Genomic DNA, 15,574 nt, shown 5'->3' with positions numbered 1-15,574 from the left:
GGGTATTGCTTTGTTTCTCCACCCCGCTAATAAATTAACATGTTATCTGTTCAGTCAGAGGTCCGAACTTTACAGGCTCTTGCAAAGTATAATTTTGAACATGATTTCTATAACAATTGATTGGAAGAAACATTTAAAGCATGAAGTTTCAAACTCATACATACCAAACATGAATATTACCCTTTAAGGCTTATGCTATTCAATACTTATTAAAAGCAAGACATATGCAATGAGTGATTAAAACAAGGATAGTCAAATGTGCGGGTTACATACATAATATGCAGTTATGCATAGAAATGATTAGTTTCATTAAAAATTGAAAATGAAAGTCTTTTAAAATGATTTTAGGTGCATATGGAAGCAGACAGTCTTTGTGAACCAACGCATTTCAGCCGGGTTCTTTGTCTTATACTCTATGTGTGGGGGTAGTCAGTCTAAGGAAGCTCGTGAATTCAGCGTGGAACCCATGTGATAGCCATCTCTTTGACCATCAGTCCTGATTACTTGCCCCAAATTCGACGGTGTCCTTCCTGAATTGGAATTATCAATAAGTGTTCTTTTGTCTCAAGGTTGTAAGCGGTTTTGTGAAAGAGTTGGTTAGTTTGCTTGCTTCAGACTAGTTGGAGCTAGGGATCTGATTTACGGTGTCCTGTTTCCTTGGGGCCTCTCTGAATTCCATCTCCTCAGGTTTCAATGTTCTGATGCATCTTAAATTTGTCTGATTCAGTCTCTGATATTCTACAACAGTGATGTTTAATAGTTTCAATTTTCAGTTACAGTTAAAGATAACATTTCTGCCATGCATCTCCTTTAGTGGCTTACCGAAAAATAAATGAATAATAATAATATGTGATGGGATGATTTGATGATGTGTAAATAATAAAAACATAATTTTAATTTTTAATTAACTACTTCAAGACAGCTACCTTATAATGTAGATATTCTTATACTTACATGTTTCCTGAAATGTGGGATTAGACGTAGCTCACAACTGAATGTATGACTAGCATATGCCACAAACTCATTATGAAATAGATAATATTATAGTATCCATATATTTAATGACATTGTATTTTGAGTCTTTATTAATGCATCACCATGCAGTTACAGTGTGGCCATGACTCATGATTACATGAATACATCTGTTTAGGTTTTCTGATTAATATTGTGTTGTGTGCAACTACATGTCACCATTACCAGAAGGGTGCTTCGAATAATAAATAGAGTTATTATTTCAATTAGTTTTGACTTTCAACAAGACATTTCAATTTAGGACATACATACTTTACATGCTGGTTTAATCAGTAACAATTAAAGAGCAACAAACCTGTTATGTTTAATTTATTGTTTCATCAACAAATAAATGAGAGGGCCGCTTATGGAAAATATCCTTCAAAATTCATCTCCTATAAGCCTCCTCAAATATTAAATGCAAGAGGCTTCTTATATTAATAATTTTCAAATGTAGGGATCAAAGAGAAGCAAAAATGAGAGCTTATTGCTCATCCAAATTGCACAGGAAATTGGGCCTGATGGGATTCCTGTATGAGTAGGAAAATATAGTTTTTGTGTTTGACCCTGTAATTGTGAAAAAATAAGAATAGAGAGAAAATAAGAGTCCTGGTGCTTTATATATGCTGATTATTAAACACATACGGTATCTGCCATCATAAGACAAATATTTATCAGACTTGATAGCTATAAAATATTTATGTTCAGCTCCACAGCGCAACATACTACAATCTACCCTCTGTGTACCTAATAATGGAGGCATAGTGAATGATTGGTCAAAAGACGAGCCACCTTATTGACACACAATATGCGAAGCAGCTATTGTTATAAAGGTGAAATGTATCCCAAAGGCTCTGATAATTCCAACCTGAACTTTTGTCCTAGTTATTGAAAATGCTGCAATTACCTCAGCCTTAAAATACTGCAGACTCATTTTTCTCTCTAGACAGCTGAAAGTCGAGCCACTTGCATCAAACTAACAAGCGCATCAGTAGTGTCAAGTTGCATCGGATGATCCAACACAACAGTCCTGCAGATTACTCTAAGCTTATTTGCCCTTAATTTACACTTCACCAGCTGTGGTAAACCAAAATCTCTCTTCTCATGCATGGCTCCCTCTATGCCTTGGCCCCTCATATCAGTGGGGTCTTGGAAACCACTGAGAGTGCTGATGGGTCAAAGATGATACAGAATATTGCAGCTGGAATGTATTTTCAGAATTGTGTTGGAATCCAAACCAGCATAAATGGCCTAACTTTTTTTCTTCTGTGCTATCTGAAAACCTTTTACAATAGCATATTCTAACTATACAGACAAAATGATGTATCTTCAAAGTTTCCAATTCGTTTTTAAGCTAGTATAAGGTTCAGAATTAAGGGTGAAAAAAAAAACAAATCTAAATTGGTCCATGCAATCTCCTAGATGTAACTGATTTAAAGTGAGCTTACAATGGAGCCCTAGGGATATGTTGTAAGATAATCTTTTTATCATAGTTGTACTTTATGAAAGTTATAAGAAACATACAATCATTTTTCTCTTCTCCAAAACTATTGAGGATTGAGTGTATTTTACTTCTCATATATGTCACAATACTTAAACAGTGCGCAATTGTTCTTGGAAGATTTGTTCTGATATGTAAGACTAACAAAATCACCCTCACTCAACTTTTCCTCTGTAATGAATATATTGTATATGTGAGAGGCAGTAATGACAGAGTAGCTGTCTGTTTGCCGCATCTCCGTGTTGTGCAACCGAACACCAGATTCTCAAGCTTCCTGCCTTTGAAGTGGCAGGCCGGGAGGGGAGGGTGGTAGCAGTGTATGAATCTCCAGGAATATGAACCTTCAAAAGAGATTGTGCAGACGTGTTATGAGTGTTGTTTGCTTTCTTAGTGACGTTTGTCAGCCCTTCCTCTGTCTCTGTGACTTGAGGGGAAATGAGTGCCAACTTTTTGTATGATAAGCAGTAGTTTTTTTTTTATTTAAAAAAAAAGTGTCAAACTTTTCATTCATGAGCTCTCTGAACTTTTTACGTTTGTAAGCTTGAAACTTTTGACGAAAGTTTGCAGTTTTACAGCATCCTCTTGTTTTGGAAAATATATTAGAACCCAAATTCTGGAAATGTTGGGAAGTTTTTTTTTAATTTTGAATAAAATGAAAACTAAAAGAAATTCAAATCACATGAGCCACTATTTTATTAACAATAGAACATAGATAACATAAATGTTTAAACTGAGAAATTTGACAATTTTATGCACATAATGAGCACATTTCAAATCTGAGGCCTGCTACAGGTCTCAAAATAGTTGGGATGGGGGCATGTTTACCATGGTGTAGCATCTCCTCTTCTTTTCAAAACATTTTGAAGACATCTGGGCTTCAAGGTTATGAGTTCCTGGAGTTTTGGTGTTGGAATTTGATCCCATTCTTGCCTTATATAGGTTTCCAGCTGCTAAAGAGTTATTTGATGTATTTTTCATTTAATGATGCACTGAATGTTCTCTATAGGTGAAAGATCTGGACTGTAGGAACTCTTCTACAATGAAGCCATGCTGTTGTAATAGCTGCAGTATGTGGTTTTGCATTGTCCTGCTGAAATACACAAGGCCTTCCCTGAAATAGACGTCATCTGGAGGGGAGCAAATATTGCTCTAAAACCTTTATATACCTTTTAGCATTCATAGTGCCTTCCAAAACATGCAAGCTGCCCATGCTATATGCACTTATACACCCCCATACCATCAGAGATGCTGGCTTTTGAACTGAACGCTGATAACATGCTGGAAGGTCTCCCTCCTCTTTAGCCTGGAGGACACGGTGTCCGTGATTTCCAAAATAAAATGTCAAATTTGGACTCGTCTGACCATAGAACACTTTTCCACTTTGAAACAGTCCATTTTAAATGAGCCTTGGCCCACAGGACACGATGACGCTTCTGGACCATGTTCACATATGGTTTCCTTTTTGCATGATAGAGCTTTAGTTGGCATGTGCAGATGGCACGGCATATTGTGTTTACTGAGAATGGTTTCTGGAAGTATTCCTGGGCCCATTTAGTAATGTCAATGACAGAATTATGCCGATGAGTGATGCAGTGTCGTCTGAGGGCCAGAAGACCACGGGCATCCAACAAAGTTATTCGGCCTTGTCCGTTACGCACAGAGATTTCTCCAGTTTCTCTGAATCTTTTGATGATGTTATGCACTGTAGATTATGAGATTTACAAAGCCTTTACAGTCTGGATTGGAGAACCTATGCCCATCTTTACTTCTGAAAGATGGGCTCTGCCTCTCTAAGACATCCCTTTTATAGCTAATTATGTTACAGACCTGATGTTACGAATCTGGTCCATGCACTTCCGTTTACTCACCACCAGAGGTCACCCGCTCACCACATGGACTTTCACACCACACAGCACATTGGACTCCATTTCCCACCATCCATTGCACTCACCTATCACTCACAGCTGTTCATACTGATCACGCCCACACCTGAGAACCATCTCGCAATCACCATCACTCAAACACACACTATTTAAGCCTGGGACTTGCTCTTGCTCGCGGCCGAGTACTGTTAGCCTGTCTACTCTACGAAGCGTTTTCTGGTCATAATGTTCCTGTTTGTTTTCCTGGTTCTGATTCCTGCCTGGTTTCCTGGTTTATTCTCTCTGCCTTGCCCCCTGGATATTGTACGCCGATCGTCGACCGTACAGTAAAAGAAGAGCCCACACACATCAAAGCATAGTCCATGAATTCAGCGAGTGACGAACGCGGGCCCTCTCGAAAGAGCTTAGATCGGAGTGGTTGGTTAAGGCCATCACCAAACAAATCTATCAGAAAACAGTCCGGCAAATCAGAGTCATTAGCTAATCTCAGGAATTCCTCGATGCACTCCTCCAGCGATCGGGTACCCTGCTTGAACCACAACAAAATAAATGCTATGTCCATACCATCCTCCTGATCCTCGGAAAAGCTGCTGGATCCTCTTGTGGCCGAGTATTCTGTTACAGGGCTGACGAGACGTGAGACGTACGGATCCATTTGCAAAGCTTTATTGTAAAACGTGGTCAAGACAGGCAGGGTCAAATAACAGCAGACAGGTATGGCAGAGGCAATACAGAGCAATCCGTGGAACAAGCGAGGGTCGACGATCGGCGTACAATATCCAGGGGGCAAGGCAGAGAGAATAAACCAGGAAACCAAGCAGGAATCAGAACCAGGAAAACAAACAGGAACACTATGACCAGAAAACGCTTCGTAGAGTAGATAGGCTAACAGTACTCGACCGCGAGCAAGAGCAAGTCCCAGGCTTAAATAGTGTGTGTTTGAGTGATGGTGATTGCGAGATGGTTCTCAGGTGTGGGCGTGATCAGTATGAACAGCTGTGAGTGATAGGTGAGTGCAATGGATGGTGGGAAATGGAGTCCAATGTGCTGTGTGGTGTGAAAGTCCATGTGGTGAGCGGGTGACCTCTGGTGGTGAGTAAACGGAAGTGCATGGACCAGATTCGTAACACCTGATGCCAATTAACTTAATTAGGTGCTAAATGTTCTCCCAGCTGAATCTTTTCAAAATGTCTTTGTTGCCCCTGTGCCAATTTTCTTGAGACCTGTAGCAGGCATCAAATTTGAAGTGAGCTCATTTAGTGGATAAAAGTGTAAAATTTCTTAGTTTAAACATTTGTTATGTGCTCTCATGTTTTATTGTGAATAAAATATTGTCTCATGTGATTTGAAAGTCTTTTAGTTTTCATTTTATTCAAATTTAAAAAATGTCCCAACATTTCCGGAATTCTGGTTGTACTTTGAAAGGACATCTTTGCTCTGAAATAGTTAGACAGGCAACAAACTACACACAGGGTCATTCTAGAGGTTTATGTACCGTATATACAAATGTCTTCATCGATCCTTCAGAAATCATTCAAGTATGTTGAGTTGGTGCTCAACTAACATTTTGGTAACACTTTAGAAAAGGGAACACTTATTCACTAATAACTATGACTTCCCTCAGTAAATTCCTAATTTGTTGCTTATTAATAGTTAGTAAGGTAATTCTTAAGTTTAGGTATTGGGTAGGATTAGGGATGCAGAATAAGGTCATGTAGAATAATGCATTAAAGGGGTCATATGATGCTTTTTTAAAGATCATTATTTTTTGTATTTGGTGTAACAGAATATGTTGACACGCTTTAATGTTCAAAAAACACATTATTTTTCAAATACTGTACATTATCGTAGGTCCTCTATACCCCGCCTCTCTCAAACGCTTCGTTTTCTACAAAGTCCCCCCTTCCAACAAGCACAGTCTGCTCTGATTGGCCAACTGGCACTGTGCATTGTGATTGGCCGAACACCACAAACCACATCGGAAATGTAATGCCCCTTTCCATAATCACGAGCTTCAGCTTTCAAAATTAAAATAAAGACAGTTAATTATGTCCTTAGTTTTACCATCGGTTCAAGCCCGAGAGGGGAACAGAGTCGCATGACAGATACAGTGATGATGCTCGTATGTGTTTGCAAACAAGCCGTGATTAAGACGATTTATGACGGGCTGTACACTCCCCTGTCTCTCTCTCTCTCTCACACAAACACACGACGTGCAAAACTCCGCATTTGAACAGTCAATAGCAAATACTTAAACTAATAACAAAGCATAACCTACTGAATCAGCGCCAGAACTAAGCCAGAATTACCTCCTCTCCTAAGTTTTGAAGTGAGCTCATTTAGTGGATAAAAGTGTAAAATTTCTTAGTTTAAACATTTGTTATGTGCTCTTATGTTTTATTGTGAATAAAATATTGTCTCATGTGATTTGAAAGTCTTTTAGTTTTCATTTTATTCAAATTTAAAAAATGTCCCAACATTTCCGGAATTCTGGTTGTACTTTGAAAGGACATATTTGCTCTGAAATAGTTAGACAGGCAACAAACTACACACATGGTCATTCTAGAGGTTTATGTACCGTATATACAAATGTCTTCATCGATCCTTCAGAAATCATTCAAGTATGTTGAGTTGGTGCTCAACTAACATTTTGGTAACACTTTAGAATAGGGAACACTTATTCACTAATAACTATGACTTCCCTCAGTAAATTCCTAATTTGTTGCTTATTAATAGTTAGTAAGGTAATTCTTAAGTTTAGGTATTGGGTAGGATTAGGGATGTAGAATAAGGTCATGTAGAATAATGCATTAAAGGGGTCATATGATGCTTTTTTAAAGATCATTATTTTTTGTATTTGGTGTAACAGAATATGTTGACACGCTTTAATGTTCAAAAAACACATTATTTTTCAAATACTGTACATTATCGTAGGTCCTCTATGCCCCGCCTCTCTCAAACGCTTCGTTTTCTACAAAGTCCCCCCTTCCAACAAGCACAGTCTGCTCTGATTGGCCAACTGGCACTGTGCATTGTGATTGGCCGAACACCACAAACCACATCGGAAATGTAATGCCCCTTTCCATAATCACGAGCTTCAGCTTTCAAAATTAAAATAAAGACAGTTAATTATGTCCTTAGTTTTACCATCGGTTCAAGCCCGAGAGGGGAACAGAGTCGCGTGACAGATACAGTGATGATGCTCGTATGTGTTTGCAAACAAGCCGTGATTAAGACGATTTATGACGGGCTGTACACTCCCCTGTCTCTCTCTCTCTCTCACACAAACACACGACGTGCAAAACTCCGCATTTGAACAGTCAATAGCAAATACTTAAACTAATAACAAAACATAACCTACTGAATCGGCGCCAGAACTAAGCCAGAATTACCTCCTCTCCTAAGTTCACGAAGCTGTCGTCCATAAAATGCGTTGCTGTTCTGTTGTAAGTAAACTTAATGATTCCTAAATGCATCTACTTTCGGATGGCCAAATAAAGTGAATTTGCTTTCGCCTAGAAACACACAGCTTCTCCCTGACACGGCTGCATCAACACTACTGCGGTTACTGAAACCACGCCTTACGCAAATATTTCCACATCGTGATGTAGACGTGGGGGCATGTTTGAATGAGCTGTTTTAGGGGGGCGTGGTAGAGTCTTAACTTTGATAAAGAATATTTCTTTGGTTTTGAGAATTTAGTCTTTGCAACTTCAGGGATCTTATTTATGCACAATCAGCTTGTAACACTCCAAAGAGAAAAGAAAACTTGAAAACGCATCATATGACCCCTTTAGTATGTGCTTACTTAGTACTAATAAATGGCTAATATTCTAGTAATATGCATGCTAATAAGCAACTAGTTAAGAGACCCTAAAATAAAGTGTTACCAACATTTCTTGTTATTATCCATGTTGAAAACAGTTGTGCTGCTTAATTTTTGTGGAAACTGTGACACATTTTTTAAAAGATTCTTTGAAAGACAGAAAGAAAGAAATAAATAAAGAAAGGATAATAATAATAATAATAATAATAAGAAGAAGAAGAAGAGGATTAAAAAAATATACAGGTGCATCTCAAAAAAATTTAATATCGTTAAAAAGTTATTTTTTTGTAACATTTCAAAAAGTGAAACTTTCATATATTATAGATTTATTACATGTAAAGTAAAACATTTCAAAAGTGTTTTTGTTTTAATTTGCAAAGTTAATTTTACAAGTTGTTTTTTCCTTGTTGCTCTCTAACAGACAAAGACGTCACGTATCTTACAGGGACAAAGTTATACTAGTTTCTGCTATTGAAGCAATATACTGGAAAAACACTATATATATTATATTCACAACATATATTAAGGTTGTCACGACATGTATAAACTTTACTGTGTTATTGGAACATATGATATTGTTGTAATCTTCTGATGCATAACGTCACCTGATGCCTAGTGTTCAGTTCACATGATGGATGTGTTTATGTAGAATTCAGGATCGTTTAATCGATGCATTAACCGCATAATGAATACAAAGGATATATGTATTTTTGTGCATATCAAATACATATGTGTTTGGTTTCAGATGAAAGCTGATTTCATTAATAGTAAGCTGGTATGGATGAAATTTGTTTGTTCTCATCAATGTCACGGAAGTAATCTGGAGGAAGCAAGGATGCAAGCAAACATGGATTTAATGAGGTCAGATGACAACACACAGAACCAAAGTCTCTCGGGTGGGCAGGCGACGCAGGGACAAGATGAACAGCGTGCTGATGATGAGTGGTGATGGTGAACCCAGTGCCGGTGAACCTCCAGAAGACGAAAACCACGAAGACTCCAGACAGACGAGGACCAGGAACACTGAAGCAGACGACACACGAAGCACGATACGGAGGACATCAAACAACGATCTGACAAAGACAGGAGAGTGCGGTGAGACTTTATAGGTGAGTGGATTGGCAGCAGCTGGTGCGGGTGATGAGATCAGCTGGCGCGCTGATGAGCACTGAGCGGCGACGCCCACTCACACATACACACACACACACACACACAGAGAACAACAATGCACGAGACATGAAGAAACCAGTGAATTCATGAACCGTGACAGTACCCTCCCTCCTAGGAACGCCTCCTGGCGTTCCCAGACTCCCTTACCTGTCGATTGTAATCATCAATAAGGGAGTGATCCAGAATGTCTCTAGCAGGTACCCAACTTCTCTCCTCCGGACCGTAACCTTCCCAGTCCACCAAGTACTGGAATCCGCGTCCCCTCCGCCTAGAGTCCAGAATACGATTGACCGAATAAGCGGGTTCCCCTTCTACGAGTCGCGGCGGTGGGGGAACCGGTGCTGGCGGATTTATCTTGGACACATGGAAAACGGGATGAATCCTCCTGTACACTGGAGGGAGTTTGAGACGGACTGTCACCGGACTAATGATCTTGGTGACAGCGAACGGGCCAATGAATTTAGGAGCAAGTTTATTAGACACGGAGCGGAGAGGAATGTTCTTAGTAGAAAGCCACACTTTGGAACCGACAACGTATACGGGAGGTCTAGACCGGTGGCGATCGGCCTTGGCCTTGGTGCGCGCTCCCACCTGGAGTAGAGTCTCGCGGGCTCTAATCCAAGTGCGATGACACCTCTGGACAAAGGCGTGGGCGGAGGGAACCGCGACTTCGGATTCCAGACTAGGAAAAATTGGTGGCTGGTAACCTATACTGCATTCAAACGGAGACAGGCCCGTAGATGACACTGGTAACGAATTGTGGGCGTACTCCACCATTGACAGTTGTTGGCTCCATGAGGAAGGATTCTTGGAGACCAGACATCGCAACGTTCTCTCCAAATCCTGGTTGGCTCTCTCAGTTTGACCATTGCTCTGGGGATGAAACCCTGAGGACAGACTAACAGTAGCACCCAGCAACTTACAAAACTCTCGCCAAAATTTGGACACAAATTGGGGACCTCTGTCGGAAACCACGTCCGTCGGGAGGCCATGTAACCGAAAGACGTGGTCAACGACTGTTACCGCTGTCTCCTTGGCTGAGGGTAATTTGGGCAAGGGAATAAAGTGGGCCGCCTTCGAGAATCGGTCCACCACGGTTAAAACTACCGTGTTACCCTGAGAGGGTGGGAGGGCGGTGACAAAATCTAGAGCGATATGGGACCAGGGTCTCGAAGGGACCGGCAGCGGTTGAAGGAGCCCATCTGGGGGTCTATTGGAAGTCTTACCAGTGGCACAAACTGAGCAAGCCAAAACAAAACTGTGAACATCACGAGCCATAAGTGGCCACCAAAATCGTTGCTTGACTAAAGATGTAGTGCGACTGACTCCTGGATGACAAGCCACATTGGAACAATGACCCCACTGAATAACGTTGGACTGTAATCCCTCCGGCACAAATAACCGGTTCGGTGGGCAGCCGACCGGAGGCGTTACCCCTTGTAAGGCTGTTTTGACCTTCGATTCGACCTCCCATGTGAGTGTGGAGACAATTAGTGTCTCTGGAAAAATGCACTCGGGAGTAGACGGGCGATCGGAACGGTCAAAAATACGTGATAAGGAATCGGGTTTGATGTTCTTGGAACCCGGGCGGTACGAGAGAGTGAAATCAAAACGTCCGAAAAAAAGTGCCCACCGAGCCTGCCTGGAGTTCAATCTTTTGGCAGTTCTAATGTATTCCAAGTTCTTATGATCGGTCCATACGATAAAAGGTACCCCTGACCCTTCTAACCAGTGACGCCATTCCTCCAATGCTAACTTGACTGCCAACAACTCTCGGTTACCAATGTCATAATTACTCTCGGCAGGGGACAAACGATGGGACAAAAACGCGCATGGATGCATTCTGTCGTCCGCCGGAGAGCGCTGGGATAGCACTGCACCTACCCCCACCTCTGACGCATCGACCTCCACCACGAACTGACGTGATGGATCAGGGGTGACTAAGATGGGGGCTGAAACAAAGCGGCCCTTCAGTTTGGCAAACGCAGCCTCAGCTGCGTCTGACCACCTGAACGTAGTCCTGGGGGAGGTCAAGGCGGTCAGAGGCGCGGCTAGTTGGCTGAAATTGCGAATAAAACGCCGGTAGAAGTTGGCGAAGCCCAGAAACCTCTGTAGGGCCTTACGGGAATCTGGACTTGGCCACTCCACCACAGCCTTAACCTTGTCAGGATCCATGCGCACTCCCTCGGATGACACAATGTACCCTAGAAAAGGAACAGACTGTGCATGAAAAGCGCATTTCTCCGCCTTGACAAAAAGCCCATTCTCTAGCAGCCTCTGAAGCACTCGCCGGACGTGCTGCACATGTTCCTGGAGAGATGAAGAAAAAATCAATATGTCATCCAGGTAAACATATATGAACTGATCTACCATATCTCGCAGCACGTCATTGACGAGTGCCTGGAAGACCGCTGGGGAGTTGGACAGCCCGAAGGGCATGACCAAGTATTCAAAGTGCCCCCTGGGGGTGTTAAAAGCAGTCTTCCACTCATCCCCCTTCCTAATGCGGACCAAATGATAAGCATTACGTAAATCCAATTTTGTGAAAATAGACGCTCCCTGCAATCTCTCGAAGGCTGAAGACATTAACGGCAAAGGATAAGTATTCTTTACCGTGATGTTGTTCAGTCTCCGGTAATCAATACAAGGTCGCAGGAATCCGTCCTTCTTCCCCACAAAAAAGAACCCCGCCCCCGCTGGAGAAGAGGAGGGCCGGATGAACCCCGCTGCTAGAGAATCAGAAATATATTTCTCCATAGCCTCTCTCTCTGGAACAGAAAGTGAATATAACTTGCCCTTAGGCGGAGACGTACCTGGCAGTAACTCTATAGCACAGTCATAGGGACGATGCGGAGGGAGAGAAGCAGCACGAGACTTACTGAACACCTCCTTCAGGTCGTGATACTCCGTGGGCACGTTTGACCAATCCATTGCCTCCTCCTGAAACGTAAAAACAGAAACAGACGGACAAGCAGACATAAGACAAGACTCATAACATTTACTGCTCCACTCCGATACTGATTTCTGCTGCCAATCGATCCTGGGGTTGTGTTTGGTGAACCAAGGGTGACCTAAAACAATGGGTGCCAGGGGGGAGTCCAGAATGTAGAATGAGATGGTTTCGGAGTGGTTGCCAGATACAATGAGTGTGACGGGTCCAGTGGTGAAGGAAATGATGGGAAGGGCTTGGCCATTGAGAGCGTGAACAGCGATGGTCTGAGTGAGGGGTAGAAGGGGAGCTTGAATCTTGAGTGCAAACGTGTGGTCCATAAAATTACCCTCAGCCCCAGAGTCCAGTAGTGCTTGACAGTCGTGAGTGTGGACTGACCATCGTAGTCTTACCGGGAGGAGTGTAGATGTTGATGAGGTCTTCTCCGCAGAGATCCCACCCGACAGTAGCCTCAACCTTACTGCCGGGCTTGCCCCTTTTGCCGGGCAGTTGTAAGCAAAATGTCCTGCTGCGCTACAGTAAAGGCATAGGCCCTGGGACCTCCGCCTCTCCCTCTCCTCCCGGGAAAGCCGAGCTCGCCCGACCTGCATGGGCTCGTGATCGTGGACGGGACTGACCACATCCCTGCCGCTGGCTCGTAACTCCAGTGTGGCTGCCGGAGCCCGAGCGGATAACAGCCGGCGTTCCGCTCGAGTGATTCGGGAATCTACCCGAATAGCCAGCTCGATCAAGCCATTGAGAGTAGTGGGTAAATCCAAGACATAAATCTCTCTCTGGACGCGGTCAGCCAGCCCATGCAGGAACATATCCCACTGCGCCTCCTCGTTCCACTGACACTCTGCCGCCAAAGTCCGGAACTCGATGGAGTAGTCGGCCACCGACCTCTCCTCCTGTCTGAGGTCCGCCAGGACCCGGGCCGCCTCTCTTCCCGCGACCGCACGGTCGAAGACTCTCCTCATCTCGGCGGAGAGTGTCTGGAACGAGGCACAGCATGGATCCTGGTTCTCCCACACCGCCGTTCCCCATAGCGCCGCTCTCCCCGTCAGTAAGGTGAGCACGAATGCCACCTTGCTCCGTTCGCTGCCAAAGGTTCTGGGTTGCAGGGAAAAATGCATCGAACAACGAGTCAAAAATGCTCTGCAAAAACTTGGCTCACCCTTGTATAGTTCGGGAGTGGGTAGGCGGGGCTCTGACAGGGAGACGTTCTCAGGTGGTACGAGGGGAGTAGGCGGTGTGAGTGACGCAGTGGGAACTCGCAGATGTTGTAATTGCTGGGTGAGCTCGGACACCTGCGTCACCAGAGCTTGAATAGCCCGACCCGATTCGGTCATGTTCCTCTCCTGTGTGTCCATCCGCGACACGCTGCAACGGATGAACTCCTCCAGAAGGGAAGAGGACCCGCTTGCTGCTTCCATCTGTGATCAGATCGTTCTGTCACGGAAGTAATCTGGAGGAAGCAAGGATGCAAGCAAACATGGATTTAATGAGGTCAGATGACAACACACAGAACCAAAGTCTCTCGGGTGGGCAGGCGACGCAGGGACAAGATGAACAGCGTGCTGATGATGAGTGGTGATGGTGAACCCAGTGCCGGTGAACCTCCAGAAGACGAAAACCACGAAGACTCCAGACAGACGAGGACCAGGAACACTGAAGCAGACGACACACGAAGCACGATACGGAGGACATCAAACAACGATCTGACAAAGACAGGAGAGTGCGGTGAGACTTTATAGGTGAGTGGATTGGCAGCAGCTGGTGCGGGTAATGAGATCAGCTGGCGCGCTGATGAGCACTGAGCGGCGACGCCCACTCACACATACACACACAGAGAACAACAATGCACGAGACATGAAGAAACCAGTGAATTCATGAACCGTGACAATCAATGCATGATTACAATACGAATAGAAATCTGCTGTTAATAAGTTTTCATGTGATAAATAACTGAACAGATAATGTATGCATGGAGAGAGGCTGTGCAGGGCGGAGCTCCGCCCTACAGAAACACTTGCGATTGGATCAAACACCCCACAGGAAGAATCCGATTGGGTCAGGCGCCCGTGGGCAGATCCCAAATCTGTAGAACAGTAGAACTGTTTCAGCAGCTCCTGTGGCAGGTTGAACTTCCTCAGCTGGCGAAGAAAGTACAACCTCTGCTGGGCCTTTCTGACAATGGAGTCTATGTGAATATCCCACTTCAGGTCCTGGGAGATGGCGGTGCCCAGGAATCTGAATGACTCCACTGCAGTCACAGTGCTGTTCATGATGGTGAGTGGGGGGAGAGCAGGGGGGTTTCTCCTCTATCCTCTATCATCTCCACAGTTTTGAGCGTGTTAAGCTCCAGGTTGTTAAGACTGCACCAGACAGCCAGCTCCTTAACCTCCTGTCTGTAAGCAGACTCGTCCCCGTCCTGTATGAGGCCGATCAGTGTGGTGTCTTCTGCAAACTTCAGGAGCTTGACAGAGGGGTCTTTAGACGTGCAGTCGTTGGTGTAGAGGGAGAAGAGCAGTGGGGAGACTACACAGCCCTGAGGAGCTACAGTGCTGATGGTACGAATGCTGGATGTGAATTTACCAAGCTTTACTAACTACTGTCTGTCTGTCAGGAAGCTGTTGATCCACTGACAGACAGAGGTGGGGACGGAGAGCTGGGTTAGTTTATTCTGAAGGGTTTCCGTGATGATGGTGTTAAAAGTGGAGCTGAAGTCCACAAACAGGATCCTCACATAAGTCCCTGGTCTGTCCAGATGCTGCAGGATGAAGTGCAGTCCCATGTTGACTTTATCATCCACAGACCTGTTTGCTCTGTAGGCAAACTGCAGGGGGTCCAGTAAGGGTCCGGTGATGTTCTTCAGATAAGCCAAAACCAGTCTTTCAAATGATTTCATGGCTACAGATGTTAGAGCCATGGGTCTGTAGTCATTAAGTCCAGTAATTTTGGGTTTCTTTGGGACGGGGATGATGGTAGAGCATTTGAAGCATGAGGGGACTTCACACAGCTCCAGTGAGCTGTTGAAGATATGTGTGAAGATGGGGGCCAGCTGGTCAGCACAGATTTTTAGGCAGGCTGGTGACACACCGTCTGGGTCTGGTGCTTTCCTTCTTTTGTTCTTCCTGAAGACCTGGGACACATCTTCTTCGCTGATTTGAATTGTAGGTGTGGGGGAGAGGAGGGTTGCTGAAGGTGTTAATGGTTGTGTGGAGAGGTGTTCAGGGCAGGTGTGGGGTGAT

Source organism: Barbus barbus (genome assembly GCF_936440315.1).
Source record: "Barbus barbus genome assembly, chromosome: 1".
Classification (NCBI taxonomy): Eukaryota; Metazoa; Chordata; class Actinopteri; order Cypriniformes; family Cyprinidae; genus Barbus; species Barbus barbus.
Note: the sequence above shows the minus strand (reverse complement) of the source record.